The sequence below is a fragment of the Cervus canadensis genome, chromosome 17 (assembly GCF_019320065.1).
Source record: "Cervus canadensis isolate Bull #8, Minnesota chromosome 17, ASM1932006v1, whole genome shotgun sequence".
NCBI classification, from domain to species: Eukaryota; Metazoa; Chordata; class Mammalia; order Artiodactyla; family Cervidae; genus Cervus; species Cervus canadensis.
In genome coordinates, this window is record NC_057402.1 from 52,432,547 (window position 1) to 52,450,853 (window position 18,307).

General features: G+C 47.4%; 1 protein-coding gene and 1 non-coding gene across 3 annotated transcripts in view; one reads left to right on the plus strand and one right to left on the minus strand.

Annotated features, from left to right (window-relative positions):
- SLCO3A1 (solute carrier organic anion transporter family member 3A1) overlaps nucleotides 1-18,307 on the plus strand; it is a 370,079-nt gene that overhangs the window by 40,301 nt on the left and 311,471 nt on the right. The gene's annotated exons all lie outside the window — the stretch shown is intronic.
- On the minus strand, nucleotides 3,123-3,195 carry TRNAG-CCC. Its single transcript has one exon. It is a non-coding gene; the product is annotated as a tRNA-Gly (tRNA).

The following is an 18,307-nucleotide window of genomic DNA, read 5'->3' on the forward strand; positions in this document are numbered from 1 at the left end:
AAGTATGTATCTGTGTAACTGAGTCACTTTGCTGTCCCAGCAGTAATTAACACAGCATTGTGAATCCATTATACTTCAATAACCTAAATTTTGAGAAAAGAATGATAGGAATTGCGAAAGTATCTAACCCTGTTTTAGGGTTTTTATAAGCTTTAACTTCTTTCATCTTCTCGAAACCCTCTGAAACAGTATAACTGTTGCCCTCCTTTCATAGCTGATTCTGAGGTCCTGAGAGATTAGGAAACTTTCCCAGTGTCATTCAGCTTGACTGTGGCAGCGCTCGGCACCAAAAGCAGAATTCTGACTCCTGAGCCTTTCCTGTTCAATAATAAAGTATTGCTCTAAAATAGCGAAACCGTTATTAATGTCTTCAGCGGAGATCCTGCGAATCACTAACATTGGAAATCACTGTGAAACATTCATTTTCTCATATTAAACAGAGTTTAAGTGATTTTCAAATTTGCATCCTTTCTAGGAAGCCTGAATAATTAAATTCCAGTTCTAATTTTGACATTTCCTTTTTGAAATCATCGGAATCGTTGGTTCAAAGTGAACATTTTGGGAATGCCTGCTCCATGACAGGCCCTGTGCTGCGTATTTTTCATCTGTTATTTAATTCTCATAATACCATTATCCTTTGAGAGCTGAGGAAACAGAGCTGCACTGAGATTCAGCTCATCAGGGCCTGTCCCAGTGGCTTGGGTTCCATGGCTGGAGCCGTCCTGGCAAACTCACCTGAATTCTAGGAGTATAGAGTCAGAGGTCCTTTCCCAGTGTGTCAGGAAGGATTGCTGAGAAAAAGTACAGTCATGCAGGCTATCTGATTCTTGCTCATTTAGTCAGAAAAAGCCTATCCATCTCATGTGGGCCCAGGAAGGAAGGGGCTGATGCTGCCATCAGCTCAGGGGGCATTGAGTCTCCCCTCTGCTCTGGGCAGCTGCTCAGATGGTCCACACGGAGCTGAGGTGGTAGTCTTCTTTGCCCCTTCCTACATCACTGGCCAGTCGCAGATCCAGCTGTGTATTTATTGATTTCTTAAATATTTATTTGTTTCCTTGGCTGTGCTGGGTGGGTCTGAGTTGCAGCATGCCAACTTTTAGTTGATGCCTGTGACCAGGGATCGAACCTGGACCCCTGCGCTGGGAGGGCAGACTCTTCGCCATGGACCACAAGTGCCCAGGCTGTGTCTTTTCTACCATTGCAGTGCTCACTCTGTGGGTGAGCTCAGAGGTCAGGAGCTTCGGAAGCTCCTGTGAGGAGACACAGGACACTCAAGGACAGAGTGCCCTTCTCCACGCAGCCCTGGCTCTGACACCTCTGGTAGTAGCTGGGAAGGTGCCTCTTCCTTTCAGCATCCAGTGTCTGAACTCATGTTACAGGAAAAGGGACCCCTTCTGTGCTGGGCAGCTGGGCCCAGAACCATGGTCTTCTAGTGATGCTTAGCATGAGACCTTGGAGGGAGGGCAAGTGTGTGAAGTCCTCCCAGCATCTCCTGCCTGGGGCCCTGCATGAGTAGGAACTTGGACCTGGTGACTTGCCTCTTTATGCTTTGCCCGTCCAAAGAGAGATGTAAAAGCCAGGCTGCTGGCATCAGGGTTGTTTCTATCAGGTGACCCTGTTTCTTTGCTTGCTGACTGCTAAGTCACCTCAGTGCGGGAACACATTCAATGTCCTGATCTTTGCGGCTTTGTTCTCAGGACCTCACGCTGACTCCATCAATCTGAGTGGTCCAGCGTACCTCCAGACAAGAGTTAGGGTGTGATGTGATGGCCCTTTGTTGATTCTTTTTAAAAGTCCTGAAGATGAGGGATAATGGGTGTTTAATGAGCTCCCGCAGGATGGCAGGTGCTGACAAGTACCTTACAGCCTCCATTTCTAATCCCACAATTGGTATATTATCATTCAGAACCCGAAGCTTGGAGGTCAAAGGATTCTGCTTACCGCAGACAATGCAATTGACGGGGAGAGGGAGTGGGAGTTAATTTCCTGCACACATCCGTGCAGTGGCCAAGACTCACTCTCCCAGGGGAATCTGTGCCGGCTTTTATGGCCTTTTGTGAGAAAGCTCGGGGGGACCAAGGTGCGTGAGCAGCAGGCGTCATTGTCACTGTCCAGCATCTATTCCTTAGCCCTGGATCATGGATGGGTGTATTAGAAATGCCTTCAGTTGCAGAGTTGATACAGGACATGTGAATAGACTGATGATACTTGGCTTTGGTCAGTACTTTCCTTTTCTCATGTAGAGTATTGTCAACTTTCCCCCTCTTCCCTCCCTGGACCCTTTTCCTGTGAGTTCAGGATGTTGTTCAGTCTCCTGGTTGTGTCCAACTCCTTGCGACCCCATCGACTGCAGCATGCCAGGTTTCCCTGTCCATCACCATCCCCCAGAGTGGGCCCAAGTTTGTGCAGGATGGCTCCAGCCCTTTCCTGACTGTGGGGTAGGGCTGTCCAGGCACCCTGGCCCACTCAATTCCCCCAGCTGCAACCCTAGAGCTTTTTAAGATCCCCTCAGCCCGCTGGCTGAGGCGCTGCAGCCGCCAAGCCTGTACCCCTCGCCAGGACCCACCCCATCGAGTGTCATGGTACTGTGTGGACGGGGGCCCCGCAGCAGCTGGTGCCAAACAATGCCTGTTCTTATCTGGGCATCCCGGGAGGCCTGGCAGCTTCGGCCGTTCAGAGCCCAGCTGGGTCTGGAGTTGTCGGGTTGTGCTGCAGAGGTGATTTGCTACTTCATGTCAGTACAAATAAGACAGATTTCAATCCAAGGAACTTTGAAGGGCCCGCTGCCCTCTCCCTGTCTTCTGATTGTCTTTATGATGAAAGATGGTTGAAGTAGCCCTGCTGTTCAATGAACCCAGGCTGGGTATGACTGCTGAGGCTCACAATATCACTCTGCTGTGCTGGCTATGTGCTCTGGACAGGTTCCCTAACCTCTCTGAATCTCTCCTCCTGTATCTTCTTTAAAAAAATGTTTTATTTATTTTAAAAATGTATTTGGCCACACTGGGTCTTAGTTGCAGGTGGCATGTGGGATCTTTAGTTATAGCGTGCATGATCTCTTAGTTGCAGGAAAGCTGTTAGTTGCAACATGTGAACTCTTAATCATGGCATGTGGGATCTAGTTCCCTGACCAGGGATTGAACCCAGACCCTCTGCATTGGGAGTGCGGAGTCCTAGCCACTGGACCACCAGGGAAGTCCCTCCTTCTGTATCTTGATATTGAATTTAGTAATACCTTTGCCACACAGTTCATGTCAGGATTTAATGATGGGATGTTTGTGGAGAGCACCTTGCCCAGGCCTTGCCCTCCATGGGTAATGAACTCTCTTCCCCTTTCCACATAGGATTCCAGCTGAGACAAGACAAGGCCAAATCAACTTCTAGACATGCAGCTTTGCTGTCTTTACCACTGTCTGCAGGGATCTGTGCTTGGCCGGTTTCAGATACTTTTAAACAAAAGTAAAAGAGCTTTAATTATGCCCTTGTTTGTGGTTTGGTTTGGTTGCCTCATTAAAAGATTCAAGAATACTGCCCGCCCTCTGGCTGCTGCAAAGTGCAGGCCTGGCAGGAATTCAGGAGTGGTAAGTCGGTCCTTTCTGGTGAAGCTCCCAAGTTCTTCTGGCTCAGAGATGGGGCTGGCCATGTCATCTGGGCGGGGTGTGGCTCAGGGCACACCTCCTGAGTCCGTGTTTGCTCCGGCATCACCCCTGCAGTGTGTATGTCTTTGGCCTTTATAGTACACTCGCTGTTGCTCTTTGCTTCCTGTTCCCTCAATTTCAATTGCAGTCTTCCTCTTAATACAGATGACAGACATCACTGGGATTCATACTGAGCAGACAGCGGTGGTGTTTAGTCACAAATGTGACTTTGTGGTCACATTGCCTGGATTCCAGTCCACTTCGTACCAGGTGGTCTTAGATATAAGGAACCTCAGTTTCCTTATCTGCAGAACGGAATAGTGGTAGCACTAATCTTACAGGATTGTATGAGGATTGACCTATGAAAAGTGGTTAACGCAGATCCTGTCCCATAGGTAAAAATTGCCTATATTAATATTAATAATGGGCTTCCCCGGTGACTCAGTGGTAAAGAACCCACCTGCCAATGCAGGAGATGTAGGAGATTCGGCTTTGATCCCTGGGTCGGGAAGATCCCCTGGAGGAGGAAGTGGCAACCCACTCCAGTATTCTTGCCTGGACAATTCCATGGATGGAGGAGCCTGGTGGGCCACAGTCCATAGGGTCACACAGAGTCGGACATGACATGCACACACAGCCTCACCAGCAGGCACAGAGCTCTCCTAGTGGCCCACCCAGGACTTTGTTCTTCTCTGTGTGGCTCGGACCATTCTGATTCTCACTGTGCCTCTTAAAGCAGAGGTGTTCAAGATGTTATGTCTACCTTTTTACTTCTTCAAGCCAAGAGACCAAGTAGACTCCCCAGGAGATCCTGTCTGCTCTCCATCCTCTGTTGCTGTTGATCAGTCGCTCAGTCACGTCTGATTCTTTGTGACCACATGGACTGCAGTCCACCAGGCTCCTCTGTCCATGGAATTCTCCAGGCAAGAATACTGGAATGGGCTGCCATTTCCTTCTTCAGCGGATCTTCCCGACCCAGGGATCAAACCCCTGTCTCCCGCATTGGCAAGCAGATTCTTTCCCTCTGAGCCACCAGGGAAGCCCCCCTCCATCCTTTAGCAGGAACCAGATAAATGCTCTGACAAACACCAGCTCCAAAGGCAGATGTGTTACCCTTCTCCTTTGGTTACTTTCCAGCATTCTCTGCTCTGGGCAGCCTCTTCCCCCCCTCCAGCTAGCTGCTGGGGCTTGCGTACCTGTTTTTGGCTGCACCGGGAAGCATTTGAGACCTTACTTCCCTGAACAGGAATCGAACCTCCTCCCCGCTCAGTGGAAACTCAGAGTCTTAACCACAGGACCACCAGGGAAGTTCCTGGTTTGAGAAGTTTGACAAGGACCTCCCTGCTGTCCTGACCCATGGCGGCCCCAGTTCTGTCCTGGATGGACGAGCATGGCTCTGAGGAATGAGGAATGGAGGCCTGAAAGTGTTGCTGGGTGTGAACTTCCCATTCATTTTAAATCACTTCTTTCTCCATTTTTATTTTTATAACAATATCACAACAATGGCTGCTTTGTGTGTGCATTCTGTCAAAAAAGAATTGTGAAAAAGTGAAAAGCATGTTCCTCATGTAATTACAGAGTGAACCTGAGTCAAATATTATACTTACTCTCTAATGAGAGAACCAGTAAATTGGTAAACAGGGAACATTAGAAGAGGTGGGTGTTCGTAGGCATTTTGGGGGGAAAAAAAGGATAGAAGAGAATGATTAGGTAAGTGTGGAGAGAATGGTGAGGTACCATTCAGATCAGCCTTGAGGTACCCCAGCTTCTGGGACTGCTGCCAACAAAGAGTCTCTCTGCCAGCTCCCCTCGGGGTGCAGGGGAGAGAAAGTTCCCCCATCTTCTCTCTCAGGTCCTGTGGGTGGTTGGTCTAATGATTACCTTGACATAAAAAAGGCTCACAGGAAGAAAAGCAGATTTATTTTGTATGCTCGGGAGCTCACGGAAAATAAGAGACTCAAAGAAGCCACCAAAGTAAGGGCTTCGCTGGTGGTTCAGCGAATCCACCATCAGCAGGAATCCACTGGCAGGAATCCACCGGCAGGAATCCACCTGCCGATGCAGGAGACGTGGGTTCGATCCCTGGTCCTGGAGGATCCCACATGCTGAGGAGCAGCTAAGCCCGGGTGCTGCAGAGCAGCTGAGCTGTCGCGCCTGGGGCCCAGGAGCCATAGTCACGGAACCCACACGCCTCAGGGGCTGGAGCCGGGGGTGCCCCGGAGCCTGTGCTGGCAACGGGAGAAGTCACTGCAGTGAGAAGCCCGCTGACCACAGCCAGAGGAAAACCCGCGCAGCAATGAAGGCCCAGCAGCGCCGAACATAAACAAGTAAATACGATTATTTTTTTAAAAGGGAAGTGACTAAGGCAGGCAGCTTTTCTGCCTTTTAAGCAAAGAGACAATACATCTTGAAGAATTAACAAGACAGAGGGATCTGGACGTGGGATGGTAAAGTAGTGAGAAAGGAACGGGACTTGTTGACACAGCCTTCTCAGCCTTGAATTCCCTATCTCTGGTGATAAGGATGTCTCTCTCTGGACCTCTCACCCGCTGCTTGCATCTCTCCAGGCTTATCCTATCTCCAGAACAGCCCACAGGGCCAACTGAGGCTTCTGTTGTGACTACATCCTAGTTCACTCTTTCTCTCTACCCAGAAACCTTTAAGGTAACAAGTAGCTTCACAGTGTCCACACCCTCAATATATGTTGTTCAGTCACTAAGTTATGCCTAACTCTTTGCAGTCCCATGGACTGCAGTATACCAGCCTTCCCTCTCTCCACCATCTGCTGGAGTTTGTTCAAAGCCGTGACCATTGAGTCAGTGATGCCATCCAACCATCTCATCCTCTGTTGTCCCCTTCTCCTCCTGCCCTAGATCTTTCCCAGCATCAGGGTCTTTTCCAATGAGTTGGCTCTTCGCATCAGGTGTCCTAAGTATTGGAGCTTCAGCATCAGTCCTTCCAATGAATATTCAGGGTTGATTTCCTTTAGGATTGACTGGTTTGATCTCCTTGCCACCCAAGGGACTCTTTAGGGTCTTCTCCGACACCACAGTTTGAAAGCCTAAAATATTTGCCATTGACCTCATTATATGGTCAAGAGCAAAATCAGACCCAGATATATTCCTCTAGATATCAGGGTTTGGCCAATCTGTAAAGTCAGACAGCAAATATTTTAGGCTTTGCAGGCCCCCTGTGTCTGGTGCTGTCACAACTCCGGCTCTGCCCTAGGAGCAGGAAGGCAATCACAAAGACTAAACATAGGCTGTGTTCCAGCAACACTACTTACAAAAACAGGTCGAGGGTGGGATCCTGCCCACCGACCAGAATGCCGACCCCTGCCCCAGATAGTTAAGTCATCCTTGGGCAAGTCTGTTCAACAGTGTCCTAGTGTGAAAGGACAAGCTCCCTGCCAGTCTTTGCTCCGTTTGATGCTTATAGGATTTAATGTCTTTTTATAGGACTTCCCTGGTGGCTCAGAGGGTGAAGCATCTGCCTGCAATGCAGGAGACCCAGGTTTGATCCCTGGGTCGGGAAGATGCCCTGGAGAAGGAAATGACAACCTACTCCAGTGTTCTTGCCTGGAAAATCCCATGGACAGATGAGCCTGGTAGGCTACAGTCCCTGGGGTTGCAAAGAGTCTGACACGACTGAGCAACGTCACCTTCACTTTCACTTTATTTATTTACCTATTTTTGCTGCACTGGTCTCTGTTGCTTTGCGGGGGCTTCCTCTATTTGTGGTGAACAGGAGCTCCTCCTCGTTGTGGGGCCTGAGCTTCTCATTGCAGTGGCTTCTCTTGCTGCGGAGAGCAGGCTCTAGGGCATGAGCGCTTCAGTAGTGCAGGGCGTGCATTCAGCAGTTGTGGCCCGTGGGCCCTAGAGCATGGCCTCAGTAGTTGTGGCACACAGGCTTAGTTGTTCCTTGGCATGTGGATTTTTCCCAGACCAGGGATCAAACCCAAGTCCCCTGCATTGGCAGATGATTCTTAAGTACTAGACACCCAGGGAAGTCCAGGATGTAATTTCTAAAGCCTACAACTGCCTACGAAGTGCTTATCTCAACCACTTCACAAGTGAGATACCAGAATTGGTGAGGATTCTCCATGGTCTTAGTATTTAGGTAGATGATAATCTGAAAGTGAGCTTGGTGGATCTAGCCCTCAGCGTGCCCTGCCCCCTTGGACCAGCCTCCTTCACTCAGTCGTGGGAAGCAGAGGTTTGAGTGAGTCTTGGAGAAAAGCACCCCAAAACAGAGCTGACTGCAGGTTCCCAGAGCCCAAACGTATCTGAAGAGGCCGTGCCCAGCGTCCCACTCTGCCAGGAGTCCTGGGCTCGGCACAGAGTAGGTGGATTTACCTGTGAGTAAGGCAGTTTGGATGTTGAGCGCCCTTATCCATGAGGGTGATAAAGGTGTGCAGCCTATGCCTCGTTTCCTGGACCTCATTCCTCTGAGATCAGGAGGAGGTAGGGATAGCTTACACATGGAGGCGGAGGTCTTACGTGGCCGTGCCCCACGCTGCCTGTGATGTCGACAAAGCCCCGAGGCTCTGTTAGCGCCACTGTGAAATGTGCAGGGTCTCTCCTCCAGCTGTACCTTTGCCAAAGTCCATTAAACAGGGCCTGGATTCAAATTCTGACTCCTCACCAGCTATGTAACCATAGGCCACTTTTTAAAATCTCTCTGGACTGTTCAATATGAAAATGAAATGAATGTATCTATGTAAAGCTTGTAGAATAATACTTGTAACATAGTAAGTACTATGAAAGTATTTTCTGTTGTACTTTTTGTTATTATTGTTGTTATCTTTAAGTGCTGTTATCTTTAGCACTTAGTATGGTATCTTGCTAGTAATCGTTGTGGTTTAGTTGCTCAGTCATGTCCAACTCTTTGCAACCCCATGGACTGCAGTATGCCAGGCCTCCCTATCCTTCACCATCTCCCGAGGTTTGCTCAAACTCATGTCCATTGAGTTGGTGATGCCATCCAACCATCTCATCCTCTGCCGTCCCCTTCTCCTCCTGCTTTCTATCTTTCCCAGCATCAGGGTCTTTTCCAGTGAGTCAGCTCTTCTCATCAGGAGACCAAAGTCTTGGAGCTTCAACTTTAGCGTTGGTCCTTCCAATGAATATTCAGGGTTGATTTCCTTTAGGATTGACTGGCTTGATCTCCTTGCTGTCCAAGGGACTCCCAAGAGTCTGCTCCAGTATAGGGGCTCAATAAGTGTCATTCAATACATAAATGAGCCATGTAATAAATGAGATTCATATTCAGTCTGGAGCACTGCTCTCCAGTAGAGCTCCATGTGATGGGAGCATGCTTGACTCCATGCTGTCCAGTAGGACATCCACTGGCCACATTTGGATAATGAGTACTTGACATGTGGGTATTGTGACTGAGGACCTGCATTTTCAATTTTATTCAATCTTCATTTAAATTTCCAGCCACAGGAGCCTGGCTAATGGCTACCGTGTTGGACAGCACAGCCCTCTGTACGGACTAGTGTTCAGAGATTGTGTTTCAGTGTTTGGCATTTTTCAGACATCTGCAGCCAGAATTGAGAACCACAGGACTAGAACACTTAGGCCAGTGCTTTCTCATCCAGCCCCACATATCCATCAAGAAATAAATTCAAGAAGTCAATATTAGGTTCCCACTGTATGCTAGTTACTCTTTTGGGCACTAGCAATCAGCAAAGAGAGAGATCTTGGCTGTCCAAGAATTTGTGTACTAATGGAAGAGGAGATAAAATAAAGGCACAAATAAACAGGCCACTGTTTATTTTTTTTTTTATCACTGGGGAAGACTGGAAAGAGTTTGCACTAGCTCTCAGTAGGATTTTGTAGAACTGTACATGAATCTACGCTGATCTTTGATGTTAATCAACCAATGTTGGATGTTCTGGTGATTTGGGGCTGGTTGTTGTTGCTCAGTTGCCCAGTCGTGTCTGACTCTTTGTGACCCCATGGACAGCAGCACACCAGGCTTCCCTGTCCTTCACTAGCTCCTGGAGCTTGCTCAAACTCGCGTCTGTTGGGTCGATGATGCCATCCAACCATCTTGTCCTCTGTCACGCCCCCTCTCCTTCACACAAGGTGCTTGAACACAATCAGGACAAAGAGGGTGTTGCAGTGGTGACTGGCTTGGCGGGAATTGCGGTGCTTGTTTAAGGAACACCTGTGTCAGAAGGGAACACCTGAGCTGAGACCTGTGTGGTGAGAAGGAGTGAGCCTTGTCATGATCTGAGGCCAGAGGATTCCGGCAGAGGGAGATGCAAATGGTCTTGAAGTTGGGGCTGTGCTTGGCCTATTTGCAAAACAGGAGGAAGGCCAGTGTGGTGGGAACAATAAACACAAGAGACGGTGAACACTGATGAGCTTGGAGAGGCAGGAAGGGTGGAGTTTTTCAGGACCGCGTGGGCCAGGGTCCTGAGTTAGGATTTTCTAAGTGCTGTGGGGAACTGTAGGACCACCCTGAGCAACGCCTCCTGGATTCAGTGTCTCTTATCTCAGTTGTCATGCTGTGCATGGGTGATGGGAGAGGGCGTGGTGATGTGTGGTAGTCAGGGCACTGACGGGGCTGTTCAGATGGAAGGTTCAACAGACGGGTATCTACCCAGGCAGAGCCAACAGAACATACTACTGGGTGGATTGGATCTTGAAGGTCACAGAGTTTTTATATGCCCTCCTCCCCAAATATACCTACTTCCCAGGTGGCTCAGTGGTAAAGAATCCACCTGCCAATGCAGGAGACCCCGATTTGATCCCTGGGTCGGGAAGATCCCTTAAAGAAAGGAATGGCAACCCACTCCCATGGACGGAGGAGACTGGTAGGCTATAGTCCATGGGGTTGCAAAAGAGTCAGACATGACTTAGTGACTAAACAACAACAAACAACAACCCCAAATATACCTATACAGGGAGCCTGAGTATCTGGTATTCCCTGTAAATTCACCTTCCTTTCCTCTTCCTTCAGGAGGCTGCTAAGAAACTGTGTGATGCCAAGAAGTGTAGGTTAGAGGATTATAAAGCAGGGAGCCTGAGGCACTGTTTCTCTGACTTTAAAGTGCACATCATCTGGGGATCTTCTTAAAAGGCAGAGCCTGACTTTGTTGGTCTGGAGTGTTGGTCTGAGCTTGTGCATTTCTAAAAGGCTCCCCCATGCTGCCAGGACCACCTTTGCTTGAGCCCCACTTTACCTAGGGAGGGCTGACTTCCTGCTAACCAAGGGCATGAAACTCTGACCCTCCAGAGCCTGTGAGTCTTTGGAGCAGGTTGCAGGTGCCTGGGAAGTTCTCGCGAGAATCACGCAGGAGTCCATTCTCCTAGATCCACAGGAGCATCTTGGACTTGTGGCCATGAGCCCTCTCTAGAGACCCAGGGAATCTGCTTTGTGCCTAGAGGAACCAGGGGCCCCTTTGTTTGTCCTCTGGGAACCAAATTGCTCAACAATTATTTCACAGCCTGTAGCAGTGTAGGCGCAGCTTTTCAAATCCAATCTCCAGAACTACATTTGAGGAGGGATATATTTTACATGAAAAAGAAGCCTTTAAAGCAAAATGACCTGTGGGCAAGAAGGCCTGGGACGCTCTTGTGTTATGTGTTATTAACACAATGCTTTTAACTTGATGTCTGGGTGGGAGAAATGAGACTTGATTGCCGGAGATATTAACAATGAGATGATCAGTTTGAACTGAGAGGGAAGTTTGACTCCGAAGTGATGCCTCTGGCTCCGGATCCGTTTCTTAATGGAAAGGGAAAAGGAAGTGTCAAGAAGTTTAATCTGATACATTTCACTGAAGAGCATCCCTATAAGTGAAACCTATTACCAGGCTGCAGGATTTAGGGCTGTTTTGAAATGAATGTACTTACTCCCTTGTAGAAGGGACTAGTTCAACCATACTGATCATCTGGGGGCCAGGACTGAATGTTTTATTGAGGCAGGGTTTCATATGGAAGCTTTTTGTAAATGAAACTAACATTTGATGACTGGGAGAAAATTACTATGACTTGCCATCTGGTTTCTCAGCCAATACCATTGATTCATGGTGCTTGTAGTGGTTCTTAATAATCTGTCCCATTTCATATTGTATGAGATATTGAAGCTATTTTCCTAATTCCTCCAGTCTAAACATTTAGGGTTATTGCACCAAGCTTCCACTCCAGCTTTCTTTGATCGAATTTTTTTGAATTCTCGAGTGCTGTCACATTTATCATTATAGGCTATTACATTATCACGTGGTAGTTTGCATTTTTATTATGTTCTTCACTTCTAATATATTCAGATCTTCCTTGTGGAACCCACATAGATTTTTTTTTTTAACTATGTGGGGGGAGGACATTGAACTATCTCAACTGACATCACTCAAAATGATCAATATCCTTTCTTATTTCTGAGTGAGAAGCTATTCAGTAAAGCCCCTTCCTCTGTGTGTGGGTTTGCCCCCATTTCCAGTGTTTGTATTTTTCCTGTTTATTTCTCTTTTCTTTCTGGAATTACTGCTTACCCCAGAGATAGCTGCTTAAATGGAAGGGTCAGGCATAGTCTGAGAGAGTCCTTAATGAAATGTCTTCGGTTCATAATAGAGTCCTAGAATTACAGCAGCAGCTTTTTCTGTGTTTGTAGAAGTGTTGCCAGCATAAACATATGCATCTGTCACCTCTGCAAGGGCTTCCCGGTGGCGCTAGTGGTAAAGAACCCTCCTGCCAATGCAGGAGACATAAGAGACACGGGTTCGGTTCCTGGGTCAGAAAGATCCCCTGGAGAAGGGAGTGACAACCCATTCCAGCAGTCTTGCTTGTAGCATCCCGTGGACAGAGGAGCCTGGTAGGCTACAGTCCATAACGTTGCACAGAGTCGGACCTGACTGAGCAACTGAGCATGCACACGTCTCTGTAAACCAGCATGTTGCTTCCTGGGTGGGGAGTCAGAGTGATGGCCCGGATGATCACAAAGCACCCTTATTTGCCAATAAAATAAAAGTCAAATACATGGCATGGCCACAGTTACTCTTCAGGGGTAGAACTCCAGGCAGAAGTGGGGCCTTCCTGGTGGCGCGGTAAATAGGAATCTGCCTGCCAATGCATGGGACACAGGTTTGATCCCTGGTCCTGGAAGTTTCCCCATACCGTGGAGCAGCTAAGCTCATACTGTTGCAGGAAGGGGGACCCCTTCCAGGGCCTGAAACTGGGCTCTTGTCTAACACTCAGAAATGAATTGTCCGAGGAGACACATGCTGACAAAGCAAGAGATTTTATTGGGAAAGGGCACCCGGGTGGAGAGCAGGAGGGTGAGGGAACCCAGGAGAACTGCTCTGCCGCGTGGCTCGCAGTCTTGGGTTTTATGGTGATGGGATTAGTTTCCGGGTGGTCTTTGGCCAATCATTCTAATTCAGTCTTTCCTGGTGGCGCACGCATCGCTCAGCCAAGATGGATGCTAGCGAGAGGGATTCTGGGAAGTGGACGACAGGCAGGGTCTCCTCTCAACCTTTCCCGAACTCTTCCGGCTGGTGGTGGCCTATTAGTTCCATATTCCTTATCAGGATCTCCTGTCATAAAACAACTCATGCGAATGGTTACTACGGTGCCTGGCCAGGGTGGGCGGTTTCAATCAGTGTGCTTCTCCTAACAATACCACAACTACTGAGCCTGTGTTCTCCAGCCCAGAAGTTGCAACTACTGAGCCCGCGTGTTGCAACTGCTGAAGCCTTCGAGTCTAGAGCCCCTGTTCTGCCAGAAAGAGTAGCCCGATGAGCAGAGGAAGCCTGCACCAAGCAGTGAAGACCCAGCACCCCAAAAATAAAAATAAAAAAAATTTTTAAGTGGTGCGTGGCGCTGCTTCTTCTGGAGGGACAGTCTTCCCATGGTGAATGAAGGTGTCTATCATCCTGATATGCTGTACCTTGTAAGAGACTGTCAGAACTGTCTATAGAGAATCTCTGTGATGCCAGCTGTGATTCTGCCAGGAGATATCATAGCCTCAGGAGCCAAACAGTCCTGGGTGGAAATCCTGCCTCTGTCACTTTCTAGCTGTATGGTCTTAGGAAAAATAGGTAACTGTTTGGATCCTTAGTCTCCTGTGGAAAATAGAAGCCTGCCTTGTTGGCCACTGGAGAGTTGTAAGAATTCACAATAACTTTCTACCACACCATGTGCCATTGTTTGTCTGTATTAGTTGTTGCTTTCAAAATGAAGCAAGCATATTAAGGAGCTGGACGTGACTGCTCATCTTTTATCCTGGGTTTTACTTTCTTTGTGCTCTTCTAAGTAATCTCAGTCATGTCTCACTCTGCGACACTGTGGACTGTAACCCGCCAGGCTCCTCTGTCCATGGGATTCTCCCGGCAAGAATACGGGAGCGGGTTGCCATTTCCTTCTCCAGGGGATCTTCCTGACCCAGGGGTCAAACCCGCGTCTCTCATGTCTCCTGCACTGGCAGGCGGGTTCTTTACCACTAGCGCCACCTGGGAAGCCCCTTTACATTGTTTGGATCACCATAAACAACCAACAGCCTTCAACTGGACTGTTTCTTTCCTCCTGGCTCTTTAGACTCTGTTGCAAGCAGTTTTCTCTGCTGATGCAAATGCTGAGACTGTCATCTTGATAAAGCCTGTCTCCCTGGATACCAGTGGCTGAGTGGATGTTTTTGTTCCCATGTGCCAAGCTGGATCTACCCGGCAGGGCACCCAGGGCAGTGTCGGAACTGGATGTCCAGCGCCTGTGACTGCAAGGCCACCTCCTCTGTTTTCTTCCCCGTCGAGGCATCCTGCAGTGGTTGACATGTCAGCTGCAGGAGCTTTTTAAACAGCTGGACAAAGCCAGGTGCATCTGAAGGCACGAGAGGCTTCGCTCTAGACACAAGTTTTCCGAGTTGGAATGGAACGAGAGGCAGAAAGCACATGCTCATGGTTTATTTCCGGTGTTCTTGGGTTGCATGCAGGTGTCTCTTTCAACACATCTTATTTTCTAAGCATGAAGTCAGAGGGAGATAACGTGACCCAGTTAACATGACAGGGCTCCAGTGTGTCCCGGGGGAGGCATCCGCTGACCATCCGTCACACATACACAGCTCCCTGTGTGAGAACAGGGCTCTGACCCTGGGTCAAGAGTGCACGTAGCAACATACTCTCAGCTCTCCAGTCTCAAGTGAGACAACAGCCACTTTCTTACCAATTGATGGATGCGCTGTCCTGTGTATTATTCCACTGGAGAGGCAGTGCCTCTGTTCTAGAAAGTGAGACTGCAGTCTTCACAGAATGCCTTTTCTTGTACATTTCATAACGTTTCTAATACCATCTTAGACTTGCTTGTCTCTGTGGTTTCCCAAAACAATAGGTCTCTCCCAGCCTCTAGATTTCATGAGACACAAAACATCTCATTTCCATAATTGTTCTCCTTTTGAGGCCTGGCTCTATTCTTCTCTGCCCCCGAGAACCATTTGGGTCTCTTCTCAAAGGGCCAAGAAAGGTGTACACACTTCCTCATTTCCAACTGATCTGGAAAAATTCAGCTAAAGGAATTTGACATTTCTATCCACAAGCACTTAGCATTATTCTCAGGGAGTTGGGGTCTTCTTCTCCATGCCTTCATCATGAGACCACCAGCCCATGCATACTCACTGAGAGTGATAACACCCGTCTGTGTTTGTGTGTGTGTGTGCACGCACTTAGTCGTTCAGTCATGTCCAGCTCTTTGTGACCCCATGGACTGTAGCCCACCAGGCTCTGTACATGGGATTTCCCAGGCAAGAGTACTGGAGTGGGTTGCCATTTCCTTCTCTGGAGGATCTTCCCAACCCAGGGATCAAACCAGCATCTCCAGTGTCTCCTGCTTTGGCAGGTGGATTCTTTACCACTGAACCACCTGGGAATCCCAATACCACCCTAGTGGAGGGAAAATTGCATCTTGTGCATGGGGGAGGGGCACAAAGATTGGATTGTTCTTTTTCTGTATAAAGCATAAATGGTCACACAGCATATAAGCAAATGTACAGTATGTCTATTAAAATATCACATGGGCCCAGTTAGGAAGAAAGGCCTAAAAAGGTTCTTGGGTGTGTAACAATGAAAGAAGGTTGAAAACTGCTGCTCTAAAATTTTCTCTTGGTGCCTCCTATTCCCTACTCACAGTCAGCATTGCTTAAAAGGAGACGCCTCGCTCTCCACTTGGGGTAAAGACATCGCCAGGTGCAGTTCTGAAAAGGAGGAAAAGCTAGTGTGTTTCCAGCTGAATATTTGTTCATAACTCTTTAAGGGAAAGTCAAGCCCAAGTTTTAAAAATAGCATCCTTAAGGTACCCCTTTAGAATCTTCTGGAACTCTGGATATCACCTGGGTGATGCCTAAATAGTCACACCACCACAAGTTCCACAACTACTGATTTAGGAGAAGGAGAGAAAGTGGCTTAGATTGGAAGTTGACCCAGGGCCAGAAAATGGAACTGTTCCATAGGCCTCTTGCTCATCACCTCTGCTCACCTCTATGCCTGGCAAACTCAATGGTATAGCCTAATTTAGCTTCTGTACATGGGTACTGAATTGAATCTTGGACCCTGAGTTTTGGTCAATATCAATAAAAAAAGAATAGCTTTATTTCTTTGCTAGGTAGAAGCTTTATTGCTTTGACCTAGGTAGAAGGCCACAGTGGGCTAAGGCCCTCAAAGCTGTGTGTCTCAACCTGCAGGGGGATGTGAGAAGTTTTATAGTAATCGTAGTGGAAAGTTTTATAGACGGCATGATCAGCTTGTGGACATCCTTCTGATGGGTTGATGGTAGGGTAAGGGGGAGTCAGCGCCATCACCTTCTGGTTCCGGCTGGCCTGGGGTTTGCATGCTTACGGGCAGCGTACAGTTACCTTCTCCTAGCTGGTGGGGGTTTTAGTTCTGCAGAATATCCCTTGAGGAGGAATCAGGACCCTGCCACAAGGCTGCACTTCAGTTTCTTGACTGTTCCTCCCTCGTCTCCCCATCATCTCCCTTTCCCTGGTTAGCACACATTCGAACCTGTCCTTTGGAGCCCAGGGAAGGTCTTCAAGGCTGAATGAAGCCTATTGCCTACAAGCAAGAAATGGGGGACACGGAAACTCTTTTGTGGACAGGAGCTCCACAGGGTCCTGCTCAGTTTCAATGATTTATAGTTGATTCACCAAACACACTCCAGCCCTTTACACTTCCCTGAATTTGTAAGGAAGGCTCTCTTTACTCAGATTTCCCTTTCTTTCATCTTGACCTATCAGCCTTCTACTGGTTCTATAAGACCTAGCCCCGAAGATTTCTCTTGCAGGAAGTCTTTCACGAATCCCCCAATCCACCCTCATTTTCTTACTGCACTTAACCACATTCTGCCTTACATTTTGGTTATTTGTACACGTTGTCTTATTTTTCCATTTTATTGATTGTAATTAATATACCATAAAATCCATCCATTCTAATTATACAATTCAGTGATCTTTTAGTAGATTTCTAATACTGTGTCACTGTCCCCACAGTCCAGTTTTAAAATAAGTCTGTCACTCCAAAAAGTTTGCTCATGGCTATTTTCAGTCTGGTTTCACCCCACCCCCAGCCCCAGGCACCTGCTTTCATTCTCTGTAGGTTTGCCTTTTCTGGATGTTCCATGTAAATGGAATAATACAATATATAATCTTTTTCATTTGGCTTCTTTCAATTAACATAGTCTTTTCAAAGCTAATTTGTGTTGTAGCATGTTTTGGTTGTTCCATTTTGTTGCCGAAACTATTCCTTGCAATTATAATTTAGTGGCTGTTAGATAAACTGGATTGGATTAGTATTGTATTTATGGATATATCACATTTTGTTTATTCATTGACCATTGGTTATCATGTGGATTGTTTTCAGTTTGGGATTATTATGAATGCAATTTGCAATCTTTCTATAGACATGTGTTTTTGATTCTTTTAGGTAAAATTGCAAATGGAATGGCTGAGTCATGTGGTAAATTTTTATTTTATTGAAGTATAGTTGATTTACAAAGTGGTGTTAGTATGAGGTATACAGCAGAGTGATTCAGTTATACATGTACATATATATGTGTGTGTGTGTGTGTGTGTATATATATATATAAATACTTTTTCAGGTACTTTTCCTTTATAGGTTATTAAAAGATAGTATTGTTCCTTGTGCTACACATAGATCCTTGTTGTTTATCTGTTTTATGTATGGTAGTTCAGTTCAGTTGCTCAGTCATGTCCAACTCTTTGTGACCTCATGAACTGCAGCACACCAGACCTCCCTGTCCATCACCAACTCCCAGAGTTCACCCAAACCCATGTCCATTAAGTTGGTGATGCCATCCAACCATCTCATCCTCTATCGTCCCCTTCTCCTGCTGCCCTCAATCTTTCCCAGCATCAGGGTCTTTTCAAATGAGTCAGCTCTTCGCATCAGGTGGCCAAAGTATTGGAGTTTCAGCTTCAACATCAGTCCTTCCAAAGAACACCCAGGACTGATCTCCTTTAGTGTGGATTGGTTGGATCTCCTTGTAGTCCAAGGGACTCTCAAGAGTCTTCTCCAACACCACAGTTCAAAAGCATCAATTCTTCTGCACTCAACCTTCTTTATAGTGTAACTCTCACATCCATACATGACCACTGGAAAAACCATAGCCTTGACTAGATGGACCTTTGTTGAAAAGTAATGTCTCTGCTTTTTAATGTGC